At 31.8% G+C, this 16500-nt stretch overlaps 1 long non-coding RNA gene and 1 other non-coding gene across 3 annotated transcripts; both read left to right on the top strand.

Moving 5' to 3' along the window:
• The first annotated feature begins 9432 nt into the window (after positions 1–9432).
• Positions 9433–15811, top strand: LOC148780786 (uncharacterized). 2 transcript variants are annotated; one of them, XR_016060538.1, is made up of 4 exons: positions 9433–9705; positions 10187–10305; positions 14725–14785; positions 15431–15811. It is a non-coding gene; the product is annotated as an uncharacterized LOC148780786 (long non-coding RNA). The 2 variants fall into 2 exon arrangements; XR_016060539.1 differs by lacking the exon at positions 15431–15811 and adding an exon at positions 14888–15420.
• TRNAR-CCG (transfer RNA arginine (anticodon CCG)) lies at positions 15522–15594 on the top strand. The gene has a single exon. It is a non-coding gene; the product is annotated as a tRNA-Arg (tRNA).
• Positions 15812–16500: the final 689 nt, after the last annotated feature.

The raw sequence follows: 16500 nt of genomic DNA, 5'->3' as shown, positions 1-16500 counted from the left end.
CTCATTCCTTACATAAAAGCAAATATAATAGCATTTTAAGGCCATCCATGCAATTTCCTCACATAACAATAGCCTATAAACTTTTGAATGTATTCTACCATCAATAATACAATAGATGAACAAGAAAAGGATTCATCAAGGAGCAATTTTGAGGGCCTATATCTATTGTGCAGCTATTCACATCATACTAAAGCATTGAACCAAATATCAGAGATTGATTGAAAATTTTCAGCAAGAATAACACCTTGAATTGAACATGAATCAAAATAGTCTAACCACTTTCATCCCACAAATTCCTCAAAACGGGTTGGCTCTAACATTCCCTTATTTTTCGCTACATTTCTATGAGGCAGCCAACTAATGCTATTGCTACTTATACATAATGGGGCAACCATGTCTCAAACTATATGTCTAGGAAAAAGAGGGAATTGTGCATCTCAACTATGTGTTGAACTCTACTTATACAGGGCTAATTTAGTCATTTCATCTTTGTTTTGCTTGTCATATAGTTCTCTTGGGTTTATTGAGTTCTCACTCATCTTTATTTTGCTTCTCATGTAGTTCTTTTGGGTTTATTGATTTCTCATTCAGATGCTTATCCATAACTCTGTCTACTCTGGGTTGGGTCCAGGCCCAGTTGATGATTTTCATTTGGTGGGCTTGCCGGACCACTACGTTGATCTCGTTAACCTCTATGATCATGTTGGTGGGGACCACTTCAAATATTCATTACTGGTCTAAAGGCTGCTAATTGAATCATAGTTGTCAACCATGGAAAGCATGGGAAATGAAAAACCTAAGAAGGAGATTGGGGTATGAATAACATAATAAATGAAAATAATTGGAAACTTAGAGGGATTGTCAATGTAATCGACATAAATGAGTAGAAGTTCATTGTAATTTGTTTGAGAGTTCATTGAAGTGAAAGTTCATTGTAATTGGATTATCCAATACTTGTAAAATTTCAATGTCATTTTTGTAATTCATTTCCTAAACTTTGAGGAATTGTTACTACAGTTTTGATTTCGCATGGACTTGGAGTGAAAGTTCATTGTAATTAGTTCTATTCTTATTCATTATCCTTGTGAAATCTAATATCTTCCATGGATGGGGGGAGAAAAAAAAAATAGTGGGTTGGATGGATAGTCTTTACACAATTTTATAGAAATATGTTGTGTGTGTGTATAACCTAAATGGCCATTGAGCTGCAACCATTAGTTTTAACTTATTTTAAGAGAGATAAGATGCATACAATACTACCACTTTATTTGAAAGTAACTAAATAGATGCAAAGAATAAAAAGACAAGTGTTCAAAATTGTATAGCATTGAATTCATTGATCCACTCAGCTCCCAATTCAACCATTAGTTATTTTTCTCACAGTTGATGAGGAATGTCCACACTATGGTTCATGATCTTAATGGTATTCTCTACTGATATTTGTCGTTAAACTACTTTATCCCAAAATTTCAGGTTTTGAAGCTTCAACAACCATTTATGTGAAAATAAATAAATAAATAGTTGGTTCAAGCATGGAAGGTAGAGAAGAAACTCAAAGCAAAGAAGGCCACACATTTAGTGCAAAATTACTATTCAATGTAGTAAACCTTGGATTGTATTACTATTTAGTCTAAAATTACATTTGTTGGAGGCCCATGAAAAAATGCCACATATACAAAAAATGGTGCTTGATGCAACATTCTATTTATAAAAAAGTACCCCATAGAAAAGGGTAACTTGTACAAAAAGTAGTGCTTGACGTAGCATTCTTTACAAAAAGTGGTGCTAATGAGAGTTCACAAGTTCCACCAAAAGAGCAATTTCTTGAGAACAAGAAGTGATGCTAATGAAAGATCTCTCAATTCTTCTTGATAAGCTGATTTTCATGAGACCAGGATATTACCAAAAGAGCAACTTCCTGCAACGGGCAATTGGATTTTACACTTGAGATCACAAAATAAATTTAAAAGAATGGTTAACAATGCAGTAAACCTTAATTACCTGTTAACAATGCACTAAACATTAATTATCGGTAATTACTAATGCAATTTCTCCAATACTCTTTAAACATGAGGAGCATGATTGTCACTTGAATATGTTACAAACAAATACTAATTAATTGAGGGTGGGGAGGTGGGTGGGGGCGGGGGAGGGAGAGAGAGAAAGAGAGAGAGATCGATTACAAATTCATTAACAATTGAAAATGATAGATTTAAAAAACAGGTCAGTTTAATAACCTTTTGATTTGCATTCATCGGTATTCGGTAAACTCCTCAAAGGTAGGCAATTCTTCTTATCATGACCACTTCCTTTACACATGGTACATTTCCTATCATTATGTGGAAGCTTTGTTGGAAGCCTCTCATTATTTCAACAACGATGCTAGAATGATAGAAAATTCTATAGTAAAAGTTGTAATTGAATCTAATAAAAATTTGAAGTTTGAACCATTTGAATGAATCTAATTTGAATCTCAAGAATTTGCGAAGGAGTTCTATAATGAATATGCTAGGCAGGTAGGTTTTAGTATGCGTGTCAGTACCTTTTATTATACACATGATGGAATTGCTAATGCTAGAAGATTTGTTTGTTCAAAACAAGGATTTCGAGGGAAGAAATATGAACAATGAAAATAGAGTTAAAAGAACACGTGCAATAAGTCGAGAAAGATGTAAGGCAATGATGATGGTGAAAAAAATTGATAGTGGAAAATGGGTCATTAAAAAGTTTGTAATAGATCACAACCATTTGCTAGCGAAGCCCGGAGAAGTTCAATATCTACAATCATATAAGAAGATGACCAACACATCACAACATATTATAGACACATACACCAGTGCAGGATTACGTGTGCGCCTTATAATGTCGGTGCTTAGCCAAGAAGCGGGTGGAAGTGACAATCTTGCATGCACTGATTGTCATTGTCAAAATCACATTGCCAAAAGTCGCCATTTTTCTATACGATGCAAGTAGATGAGAATGGACATATGACTGGAATATTTTGGGCCGATGCTAGATCAAGGATGAACTATCAATTTTTTGAGGATGTTGTTGCGTTTGACAGAAGTTATTTGACAAACAAGTATCGAATGCCTTTTGCGCCATTTACAGGAGTAAACTACTATCATCAATCTGTGTTATTTGGTTGTGTTTTACTAGTTTATGAAAGTGAAGTGTCATTTGTTTGGCTATTTAAGACATGGCTTCAAACAATGTTTGGCCATCATCCAACTTCAATAATCATTGATCAAGATCTTGCCATGGGAGCAACCATCAGGTGAGTATTTCCAACTATTCGTCATCACCTCTGCTTATGGCACATTTTGAAGAAAGTACCAGAGAAGTTGTCTCATGTATATGCGGAACATGGAAAAAGTTTTAGTAATGATTTTCACAAATGCATCCATAATTCTGGGATAATACAGGAGTTTGAATCACGTTGGCAAACAATCATTAATCGTTACAATTTAAGAGAGAATAAATGGCTAATCAGAATGTATGCCAATAGTGAGTAATGGGTTCCGGCATTCATGTACAATACCTTTTTTTGCAGATATGTCTACAACCCAACAGAGTGAGAGTATGAATTCATTTTTTGATGGTTATGTAAATGAAAAAAGCACTCTAAAAAAATTTGTTGAGAATTATGCACTTGCATTAGATAGTTGATTTAGAAAGGAGAGAGATGTGAACTTTGAAATAGTTCGCACACATCAGGTTTTGAAGACTTATTTTCCAAAGGAGAATGAAGCAACATGTATTTATACCAAAGCAATGTTTGACAAATTCCAACAAGAATTATGTCGCTATATTGAGTATGTTGTGATAGAATCAGAGAATGATGGGGAAATCATTGTATTTAAAGTATCAAAATATGATTAAGAGAAAAGGGTATTCATTGTTACATTAAATGTACCTGAAATCAAAGCAACTTGTGGTTGCTTTACCTGTAAAAATTTCAATCAATCTCTACTGTTTGGTTCAATGCTTTAGTATGATGTGAATAGCTGCACAACAGATATAGGCCCTCAAAATTGTTCCTTGATTAATCATTTTCTTGTTCTTCTACTGTATTATTGACTGTAGAATACATTCAAAAGTTCATAGGCTATTGTTATGCGAGGAAATTGCATGGATGTGCCTTAAAATGCTATTATATTTGCTTTTATGTAATGAATAAGGAAAGTTGCGTGCCTTTGGAGATTTTTGAACACAAAGAGAGATACACCGAAAAACATGCATTAGGAAGAGAGAATCATATGCATAGAATCATTAAGTGAGCATAAAATTTCCCCACATCTAAAACACACAAGCATTATTTACAAAGTCATTGCTCATTATGTCATAAGTCCATCAGTAGCAAGTATCCACACTAAAATAACCAGCTCCAATAAGGGAAAACTAGTAAGTGGATAAGAAAATCAAACTTTCTGTAAGATGGTTCCAAATTTGCAAAAACAACTCTCACCACACTCCAAAGTTCACCCTTAAATATATACAGAAGAAAAAATAAGTTAAATACACGTTGGTTAGTATTCATCCATGGCTGCAGCGTCAAGTATTTGCAGTGTAACTAATTCATCCCAAAGATTAGTCTCTTTGACTACCCTGAATATATGCATAGTGAATTCCTTCTTGCATTTAACAAAGCTTGAATACAAAGGCCCCCCATTTCCAAGATTGCTTTCAATAGAGAAGTGCATACATCCGTGATACATCATATAACCTTGCATGCAAAAGTGGCGGAGTAATGAAGTAGAGACAAATGTTCTCAAGATTGATCAAGCAATTGAAGGCCTTCAACTAGGAAGTTAAAAACCTTTATTAGTTGAAATACAATTGAACCAGGTTGCTAATGGGAAAAAAAAAAAGGCGATTTACTAACATCAATAAAATTTCAACAAGTTCATTGTAAAACCAAGTTCGAGGTCACTGATTTACTGAAATCAGGAAATTTTTCATAGATTCAGTTTTTTGGCCCTGAATTTTTAGACCTTTTTACTGCTACAAACAAGAACCTTTACAGTTGTAAAACCAAAAAAATAGTAAAAGAGCACTCCAATTTTCTTCATTAAAGAATCCTAATTTACTTCTAAATAAAAGAAAAGTCAGAAAAAGAAAAAAAACCCAAAATCATGTTCAAGCATCATTGAACCACCCAAGCCTCACAATCCCCCAAGAAATTTGATTCAAGAACCCAAAATGTTTAGCACCTCTCACTTGACTTAGGAATTGGGGCCATCCTGATCTACGAAGTCTTCTATGTGGAAGAGGTATTTGGATCTTAAGAGCTTCAACTTCAATGGAGATTGAGATGGAGAGATGGTTTGAGTCGCAAGTCTTCCAAGACAAATAATAAGATAGCAATGGAGATTTTAACAATATCACAGTAATATCTTTTTTCCTTTTTTACTATAAACATCACATACATATCTTCATTGAGATAATGACATACATAATTATGGACCGTTCTTAGAGCTCGTAGACAAAGCTTAGAAAAACCCCATCCAATGATTTGAAGAAAACCCCATTTGTACAACACCAAAGAACCCCATTCATAGAGCATAAAAAAGAAAAAGAAAAAAAAAGAGCATTAATAGAGCTAATCCTAGAGAGGCCTCGGTAGAGTGAAAGAGATCCTAAGAAAGGGAATAGAGATAGAGGAAAGAGCAAGATAACCTAGAGAGAATGATGAGAGAACACATAGGAAGCTGATAGAGAAGGATTTCAAAAATTGGGATCAAAGAATATATATATATATATATAGAGGGCTGAATCAAGATCTAAGGAAAGCAAAAAAAAAAAAAAAAAAGTGAAAGGCTCACCTTGAATCTTTATGCAAATCATTATGTCATTGATGAATACCCATAGTCTTCTCAGATGGGTAGCTTTGTTCCTTTGGGGACGAATAGGAGGCAGGATCTCTAAATTAGAGACGATAAGGTGGAGAGAAGGAGAGGAAGAGAGAGAAGAGGGTGGGAGAAAGAGAATACGTGGGGGATAGAGAAACATATAGAAATACGGATTTTGAATTCAAAATTAGAAATATTACTTTTAAATTTCAAAAAGTAGACAAAATTGACTTCAACCTCAGCCATTGGATTGTAGTTGATCTCGATTTAAATTATGCCAATACGTCATTGCATCATATTATAGTGCAATGGTTGCATGAAATCACTTTTCAGTAACAAGAGAAGGCCACCATTACAGCAAAAATAGTTTGCAACTTAAGTGGTATTTAAGGCTATGTTTGGGAGAGGTAATGATTAAGGTCAGCTGCAGGACTTGATCATGTGTAGTGGAGAATTTAAGAGATGAAAACCTTCCTCAAAATAGTGCAATTTGAACGCCATTTTGCATGGGACCCGGTTTCTATGCGGCCAAGCCCGCATATGTAGAAATGTGGGCCTCTTAACAAATTTATTTTTGAGATGAATTTTAAGATTTAATTTTTAAGGCCATGTAACCTCTAACATGAAGATCATAAATATGAACAAATAAATAAAATTTTAAAAACTAGAAATAATAATTATAGTAAGAAAACATTTGAACCGTTAGTTTTCATTGTTTCAGATGGAACACCTACTTGCATCCATCTTTAAGATGGATGCTTTACACTTTATGGACTGCATATGTAAAAATGCGGTCTAGTCTGCATGAAACAATTTTCCTTTTGCATGACCACACCAATGAGATTGAGTTTGGCATTGGTGCCCATTAAGACCATTTCGGAAGTATTGTACCCGAGTCCAATCACTTTCAGAGCCGACTCCAAACAGTTGAGAAAGGTTTTGATGATGATGATGAGTCCGTTCGCGTTTCCGAATGAAATCTATAACTAGATTTCAAAAAAAAAAAACTCTTAGTCACTGATTTCAAAAAAAAAAAAAGGAATGAAATCTAGAACTAGATTCCATGTAACATGCTCATGCATACTTCTTTCTCGAGCATTAGTCCTAAGTCTGCTATCTTGAGCAAAAGTTCAACTTAGGAGGATTGGATCGATTTGGAATTTGGGATCTACTTTAGAATCATAAAAGTATTTTGTTTTGAAGAGGAAAAAAAAAACAAAGACTTGAACTCTTCAACACTTGAATGCGATCCAAAAATTCAATAGTCTCTGTCCAATCTTATTGCATTAATTTTTATCAAATAATTTTATGCTCCCCGTGATAAAACCCAACCTAAGAGTATGTTTAGGTTCTAGTTTAGGAATATAACCTCTTGAACCTAGTAAGCAAACTCAAAGAAAAAAGACAAAGAACTTCAAATCCCCACACTCTGTGTGCCTAAAAAAATGTCCTAAGATTGAACAAGAACTACCCGATTTTTTAACAGTAAGATCTAAGTAGTAGTTATTTCTCCGGAGGAATGAGTATACATGCTTGCATGCTATTTGCTCTTTAATTTTTTCCAAGCATGTATAAAGCTCCTACAAATATTTTACTTTTTAAAAATTAGTCAAGGTATCTTCTATGAAATTTGGGATTTTAAATATATTCCTAGACAAGATTTTACAGCGTTTTAAAACTTGGATTGGTGGGGCAAGCTCTTCACCCATAGATGTGTGTTAGATCGCTAGATCAACCAGAATGGCGTTGGATTTGTCTGAGTCAGTGATCCAAAAAATTATTAAAATAAACTAAATAAAATAAAAATTTAAAAAGATTTTTATAGGGTGGGTATTTAGAGGGACCTAAAAGAACACTAAAACATTAGATAAGCTTTAAGAAAAAAAAAAAACCATATATAAAGGGTTTTTTGGGGGAACTAGGTTAGGAACCATACCAGCTCTAAACCAGTTCGGTCCTAACCAATTCACATCCAAATTGACAACTTGGATCGAATAATCACGGGGTTCTAAAGCACAGATTTTGCACAAGGGAGAAAATACAGGACATGGACCCTCGGGAGCGTGCAAACATTTTGCACAACTATAAGTTATTAGACCCATTTCAAGAACTAGAGGTTAATCATGCCTCTTAACTCTCTAAGTCTGAAAACTTATATAAAACCTAGAGGCTGACATAAATATATCTACTATATATATTAAGCGAGAACGAGATTCATCTTAGTTTTACAACATGCATCCCTTTCCCAACTCTCTCTTTGTGGAAACATTTCAACGATTCTCTTTTTTCAAAGAGTTCCGATACCAAAGGTTCTTACTTCATTAAATCTCTCAAACAATCTCTCTTTAAATTTAATCTCTTGTGGCCTCTCTCATTTCTTTCTCCCCTCTCACTCATCCTATGGAAATATATAATTAAAAAACATTAAATTTTTTAATAAATTAGATAACAAAATAAAACAAAAAATATATTAAAAAGAGAGAAATTACCTAGAAAAGAACATGTGAGATAACGGTGGTGAAAGAGAGAAAGTAGAAAAGTAAGAAGAAAGAGATGCTAAGAATGGATGGAAGAGAGATAGTGAGAGAGAGAGAGTCCACACTTGCATTTCTGCAAGCATGCTGGCTCTCGCACTAAAGCATTTACACATTTATGGGTCAATGCCATTATTTTTTTTTACAGTTAATTATTTTTTATATATTATGCATATATAAGAATCATTATGTAATTATATATTTATTTACAATTATTCTAATTGTATGACAATAAATTTATTGTAGTGAATATTAACTATTTTAATAGGATTTACTAAATTAAATCAAACATAGGGGTAAAAATGTAATAAATAATCTCTAAAGAGAATTTGGTTAATTTAGCAATGATTTGTTATCAGATTTAGTTGCAATAATGGTTTACAAATTTCAGGTTTATCATAATTATTTTTTATTTTTTAACACTATTTTCCCATGATTTACCTTTCATGCTTTCTTCTACGAAGGTAAATAAAACTAGTATTCTTTGGATTGGAGGGGTGGTGCTTTCATTTATAGTGCTTTAATTTATGTGGGCAGCTAGCGGTGAGTTTCATTGTAGTTTATTTATTTCCTGTTTGCTTCTGATAGTTTCTTATATAATTGTTAATGTATAACTTTTACCCATAGTTTTAAAATAAATTTTTTTGGTTCACTATTTCTACAATTCTTAATATAGTAATTATCATTTTAATATTTGATTTTTTGGAAAATAAAAATATATTTTCTTCAATATGTTGATTTAAGAGTTTCTTGAAAACTCCTTCACATGCATGTATGCATTTATGCAACATTCGCTTTTGAATTAATTTATTTATGATTATAATGCGTCTCCTTTTTACTTCCCTATCATTGATTATAACCTTATATGATGAAAACTTATTCATGTTTCAATAAATTTAGATAAATTATTGTATAATAAAAACTTGTATATATTTTTTGAATATTTTTTTAATAATTAATATTTAATATCATGTGCAACACATGTGCATCTTATTAGTATCTATAATGGCCATTAGCCACAAATTCTTGATCCTTTACATTACGGTCGAATGGCGAGAGTGAGAGAGAGTAGGGGACTATATATTTTATTTGCTCATGTGGATCATAATAAACTTCTCCTTCCATGTGCTAGTTTATCTGTTCATGACCATCTAAACCGTCACGTGGTCATGTGGATCACGATATATTTTCCTCTATAAAGTTCTGCCCTAACCCTAATAAGCATTATTAATCACCCAAACGGGTCCACCACGAGGGCTTAGACTTTGGAAGAGGGAAGCAAAGCGAAGGATCTCTCTATCATCTCTTATGGAGGATGGGTACATTCCTATTTTTCCATTTTATTTCTCTCTCTCTTTGTTCCTATCTCTCCGATCCACTGATCGCTCAATACGAGGCTTGATCATGGCGATTTTCCCATTTTCCCTGCTTTTTAATTTTTTTTCACTCAATAATTTTGGAGATATTATTCTTTCTTATTGAATTTTGATTAGCAGAAAAAACCCTAATTTCCACTGAATTGGCGTCTCTCTCTCTTTATATATATCACTCCATACCAGGGCTTGATCATAGTCATTGGACCTATTGTTTCTCCAATTTTATTTTTCGCCTTATATTTCTCGAATAAATAAGATTTATTTTTCATTGTTAATTTATTTTTTATTTACACATCTTTGGGTGGATTTCTGGTTGGTTTCTTACTGAGATATATTTATTAGATTAGGAAAAGTGTTTTGATATCAATTATAATTTATTTATTTTTATTTATTTTACTCTCTTACTATCTCTATTTTTCTCCAGTGTGCGGGTGCATTATACTAGAAGCTTTACGCATGGATATACTCTTTGCCAAATTAGGCAACAGCCTCTCTCTCTCTCAGTTTCTCTCTCTTGATGGATCTACTGTTTTGCTGAATCAGGTAACACCTCTCTCTCTCTCTCTCTCTCTCTCTCTCTCTCTCTCTCTCTCTTCATGGATATATTATTACCTGAATCAGTTAACTCCGTCTCTCGTTTACTCTCTCTAGGTACCCTTTCTTTTCCCCCTCTCTCAGTTTCTCTCTCTAACTCTTAAGTACGAATTTTTTTTTGTGTAACTCCAACCATAAATTGTGTGTATGTGACCCTATTTTTTTAAGCTATTCCGACTACTAAGGATTGCCCACGTCACACAAAATACTGTTTGATTTTAATTTTTTCTACAAACTTTTTGGTTTGAAATTTGGGTTCTACTCCTCTGTGAGCCCCAAATTTTTCGTAAAATAAACAATAAAAATGGCCCTAAAAGTTAAAGTTCACATGTATTTTGGTAATTTTTTGTTTTGTGTTGGATCAATATTTTTGGAAGCGGTTAGAATGCGGCCAAGCCTATACATGTAGAAATGCGATCCCTTACTAAATTTATTTTTTAAATAGAATTTGATCTTAATTTTTAGAGAATATATAATCGGAGATCGTAAATATGAATAAATAAAGAAATTTTGAAACTAAAAATAATAATTCTATTAAGAAAACATTTAGACCATTTGTTACACTTGTTTTTAGATGACCACCTATTTGTATCCATTTTAAAGATGGATGCTTTAAACGCATGGACCTTAGTTGACACTCTAGAGCCAGCTTGTGATATTGTAATTCAAGCCATAAATATATGGAAAAAGTTCCTGTACGCCCATGTGCATGCTACTACAGTAAATGTCCAATGGCCCCAGATCGAATCTGAGCCGTTTTGATAGTCAGGGTTGTACAAGAATGTTTGAATTTTAATTTTTTTCTACAAATCGGAATGATCTGAAATTGAGAGCGTATGTACATGTTAGTGAGGCGCAGCTAATAAAAATATTAAAAAAAAGTAATTCGTAAAAAATAAATTGATCAAAATACCCTTGAATCTTTTTGGGGGTATTTTGATCAATTTATTTCATGTAAATATTTTTTTGCTATTTTTCGTAGATTCTCCTATTTTTAATGAATACACGCTTCAAATTTCAGATCATTTCGATTTATAGAGAAAAAATGAAAAATAAAACACTATCGGATATCTATGATCGTCAAATTGGCCTAGATTCGATCTGGACTGTTCGGCGTTTACTGTAGCGGTACACAAATCGGCATACCGTAGCATCTTCTTATATATATATATATATATATATATATATATAGGATAATATAAACTTCACAACCTTTCAAATTAGAAAGGTTAAATGTAAAGAAAGTTGTTAAGGCCCTTCGAATTAGAAAGGTTAAATATAAAGAAAGTTTTTAAGGGTAGATTTACTAATTTTGTAGTCTATTTTCTAAAAAAAGTTATTTTTTGTGATAGCTTCATCATTAAGGGTTACTAGAAAACAATGGGTATTTTTGTCTTTTCCATAAAGGATAAAGTTAAAATTTTTACTAAAAGACAAAGGCAATTCTAAGACACTAACTTTCAAAATGCCATTGTACTTTTATAAAAATTTCAAATTTGTCTTTACTTAAAGGTTAAGTTACCTATTAAAATAATTTTTACAAAAAGTAATGATCTTTTTAATAAATACATCCCTCACAACCTCTTTTAATTTTAATCGTATTTTGAGGGGTTGTTAATTCTAGTCAAACCTATATATATATACAAAGATTTGTTTAGAGTTAATAACCCTTCAAAATAGAAAGGTTGTTAGAAAGGGTTGTGATGGGTGTATTTATCAAAACCATTGATTGAAAATTCGGCGAGTCGAACCGGACTCATTCAATTCGACTGGGGAACAGGCAGATTCGTGTCGGTTCTAGTGAAATATTGGAAATCGCTCGGTTTTAGAGAAGAACCAGCGATTTCATGCTGTAAATCACCATGTGACGTCATGAATATCTTGATTCTTCTATTCATGACGTCATGGCTCGCTGATTCTTCAGTAGGCATTTTTGTAAATTTTAAAAGTACATGGACCTTAAGGTCCGCACACCTCATCACATGACTCTCTCCTCACTTCGCACGTGTTATCCTTGTTAACTATAAAGAGGTATTTATTCACTACAACTTCCTTCTACCTCTTCGATGTGGGATAATGTGAAGGTATTAACTCGAAACATTAATATATTATATATTTTGTTTGTGCTTTTAATACTTCTTTCTGCATGTGGAGGGTGTGGTTTTGATTCTCCTTGGGACGAGAAAGGGGGTTCTCTTATCCAACTATTTTTCTTGTCCAAAATACACGAGAAAGGGGGTTATCTTATCCAACTATTTTTCTTGTCAATTTTATTTTTGTGAGGTCAAATTTTTTTTTTATAAATTTTTTTCTTGTCAATTTCATATTTTTGAGGTCAAATTTTTTTCTTATAAAAAAATTAAAAGGTTTTTTTTATCAATTTCTCTTTTTATCAAATTTTTTTATTATAAAAAACATGAAAGGTATTTTTATCAATTTCGCATTCTGTCAAATTTTTTTCTTATCAATAAAATAAAAATTTCCTTATAAAAAAATGTGAAAGGTTCTTATCAATTATTTTTCTTGTCAAATTTCTTTTTTTTGTCAAAAAAAATAAAAAGTTTTTGTCAAAAAAAAAAAAAGTAATAAAAAGATATTGTCAAAAAAAAAAGGTTCTTATAAAAAAATAATAATAATTCAACAAGTATTTTTGTCATAAGAAAAAAATGCAAGGTTTTTTTTATCAATTTCGCTTTTTGTCAACTTTTTTTCTTATCAAAAAAATGGAAGGTTTTTTTTTATCAATTTTGCTTTTTGTCAAATGTTTTTCTTATCAATAAAATAAAAAGTTTCTTATAAAAAAAAAAATGAAAGGTTCTTATCAATTATTTTTGTTGTCAAATTTATTTTTTTTGTCAAAAAAATAAAATGTAATAAAAAGTTATTGTAAAAAAAAAAAGTTCTTATAAAAAAATAATAATATAACAAGTATTTTTTGTCAAAAAAAAGGTTATTGCTAAAAACAAAAAAAAATGTAATACGACAAACATTTCTTGTAAAAAAATAAAAGGTTTTTGTCAAAAAAACTAAAATGTTCTTATAAAAAAATCATTTTTTATTGTAGTCTATGTATGATTATATACTTCATCCATAATAGTTCTATGATTTTTATTTTGTGTGATGTAATTTAATGGTTAAAATAAGTTCATACAGAGAAAAATATCTCAATAGTCACATACTGACGAAAAAAATAAAAATTAATAATATAGTACCTCGATTTCTTATTGGATTCCTAAAAAACAACATTTATAATAAATTTTAATAATTTTTTTATATTTTTTTTTACAGCTTAATCCGACTGATTCGGCTGATTCCCTATCTGGCTCGTCGATCCACAGATCCGGATGGTTGTGGTGCCCGATCCGTGCCACCGATCCGTTTTTTAAACCACTGATCAAAACAATCATTACTTTTTTATTAAAAAATTATTTAAATCGGTAAATTTACCATTAAGCAAGGCAAATTTGAAATTTTCACAAAAGCACAATAGCATTTTGGAAATTAGTGTCCTGTAACATGTAATTTTAATTTTATTTATAGAGTGCTTTTGTCTTTTAGTTAAAATTTCAATTTTACCCTTTATAGAGATGACAAAAATACCTTTTGTCTTGTCTTGTCTTGTAGTAATATTTACAAATTTGCCCTTACAAAAGTAACTTTTTTTCAAAAAATAGACAATAAAATTAAATAAATCCACCCTTCACAACTCTCTCTATCTTGAACCTTTATAATTTGAAGGGGTGTGAAGTTTAGAATATCCCTATATATATATATATATATATATATATATATATATATATATATATATATATATATATATATATATATATATATATATATATATATATATATATATATATATATAAAAGAGAGAGAGAGAGAGGGAAATGATCATATAGGATCCTCTCCTATCCATGTGTGTAGGACCCTAAAAGATAACCATTAAATTTGGTACGGATCTATAGAAAAACCAAGTCTCATACTCATTTCTAGAGATTTGGGATCCTACACACATGGGTGGGGGAGGATCCTATAGGATCATTACTCATATATATATATATATATATATATATATATATATATATATATATATATATATATATATATATATATATATATATAACCTTAAAAACGCCTATAGGCAAAATGCCTTAAAAACGCCTATAGGCAAAATGCTTTTCACCATCACTGTCTGTAGCGGTTTATTGATTGCGGTTCCGTGTAAATTTTTTACTGTCACGGTACCACCACGGACAGTCTAAAAACGCACGCCGCCTGATTATTTGGAACAGTGATGAGCCTATAGGCAAAAACACTGTTCATTTTCACCCATTGCCATTGCCAATTGTCTTTGATACATGCATATAGGTTCACATGGAAAGCTTCCCCTCTCTGCTTGTGTTGGTCTTTGAAAAGGACTTCGTGTTCAGTAAGTCGAAGTTAATATCTTTTCTTGTTTTTTATTAACTCTTTGGCCATTCTTCTAAATTTTTAGTTGGCTAAATGTTTGTGCTCTTCCAATTTTTTGAAGGAAAAAGGTTATATAGAGCCAAGGCTCTAAACAATTCGAGGCCACCTCAAAAATTTAACTAGAAGAGGTTGTTTTGATGTTTAAATTTCCTCAAATTGATCATCTCGACATCAAAAGTCAAAGTTAATGTCTTTCTTGTTTTTTGTCTTTGGTCATTCTTCTAAATATTTAGTTGTGGCTAAATGGTTGTGCGCTTCCTATTTTTTAAAGAAAAAGTTTATATAAAGCTAAAGCTCTAAACAATCAAATTTGAGCCCACCTCCAAAATTTAACTAAAAGAGGTCATTTTGATGCTTGAATTTCCTCAAATTGATTATCTTGATATCAAGATTCATGTATATGAGAAAAAAATAGATTTCAAGTTTTGAAAATAGTGCATCTTGTAACGCATTTTTGGACCGTCAATTTTCAAGTTTTCATAGATCCGCTCGATCTATACTATTTGTGTAGCTTAAAATTTTATAATTAGAGATGAACATATATTTTAAGGTTATCACAAAGATTTCGAGTATTGAAACCATATTTATTGACACTATCTTGAAGGTGCGCTCTACTTTGATTGTTTAGAGCTTTCTTTTTTGCAAAGGCCCTTTGAGCTTTTCAGCATATACTGGGTACTGCGGCTGGAGAAAATGATCGCATAGCGGAGTGGATATCGCGTTAGACTCCGGATCTAAAGGTCGTGGGTTCGAATCCCACTGCGATCGAATAAAACTTGTGAAACTTTTGTGTTTTGGGTTTGTTATCTTCTGCAAAAGCCAACTTGTTCCTATTTGGTAATGGGCAAACGAACCTTACCGTTGCTATTTTTTTGAAGTTTGAGGTTTATGTGCGATGCCCTCCTTACGTAGAAGTATGGGATAGCACGTAAATTTATTGATTTAAATTTTGAAAATGGTATAGATGGATCATATAGCTTGAGGATATGGCATTTAATAGAGTTGTATGGAGAATTGGGATTCATGTAGCGGACCCCAATTAATCAAAAAAAAGTTAAAATGATAAAGATGGTATAGATCAATCATATTTATAAATACTTAATTTTTTTTTTTACAATAGACGATTCAGATCTCTTGTTATAAAATGCATTATTTTTCAAAAACATATTTTTCTTCATATCTAATTGAAATGATCAACCGGAGCAATTTTATGGTGGACCACTTTTTTTTGATGATTTATATGGTGCACCTTACTTTAACGATACAACATTGATACTTTATATAAAAATTTTCTTTTATAAAATCATCTATTTTTAGCTTGGTGCTCCCTCCCAAGCAAACTGTAGACTACGCAAAAAATCCAACTTTGAGATCAATTTGAAAAACCTATGTTATTTATCTCAATATTAATTTGAACGAATTTGAATTCGTACAATTTTTTTAAAAAAAATTTCACTAAATGAATTTCTCTCCAACACGAAATGCATACCATTAGCTTAGGGATGCCAGATTGGTTTTAAAGAACTCAAAATTCAACTTAATTTGCAAACTCCCCTATGAATAAAATCCTCCTAAACAAAGTAGTGTACTTCCTCACAGGGGCTTTAGGACTGGATAGTATCTTGTGTGAAAGAGCTTTTTTGAAAATGATGAAGATAGGAAAGACTTTAGGAC

This window comes from Amborella trichopoda, chromosome 8 (genome assembly GCF_054954075.1).
Source record: "Amborella trichopoda isolate Santa Cruz 75 chromosome 8, AtrichopodaSantaCruz75HAP2 v2.0, whole genome shotgun sequence".
In the NCBI taxonomy this organism is placed as follows: domain Eukaryota; kingdom Viridiplantae; phylum Streptophyta; class Magnoliopsida; order Amborellales; family Amborellaceae; genus Amborella; species Amborella trichopoda.
Note: the sequence above shows the minus strand (reverse complement) of the source record. Positions and strands in the feature narration are given on the sequence as shown.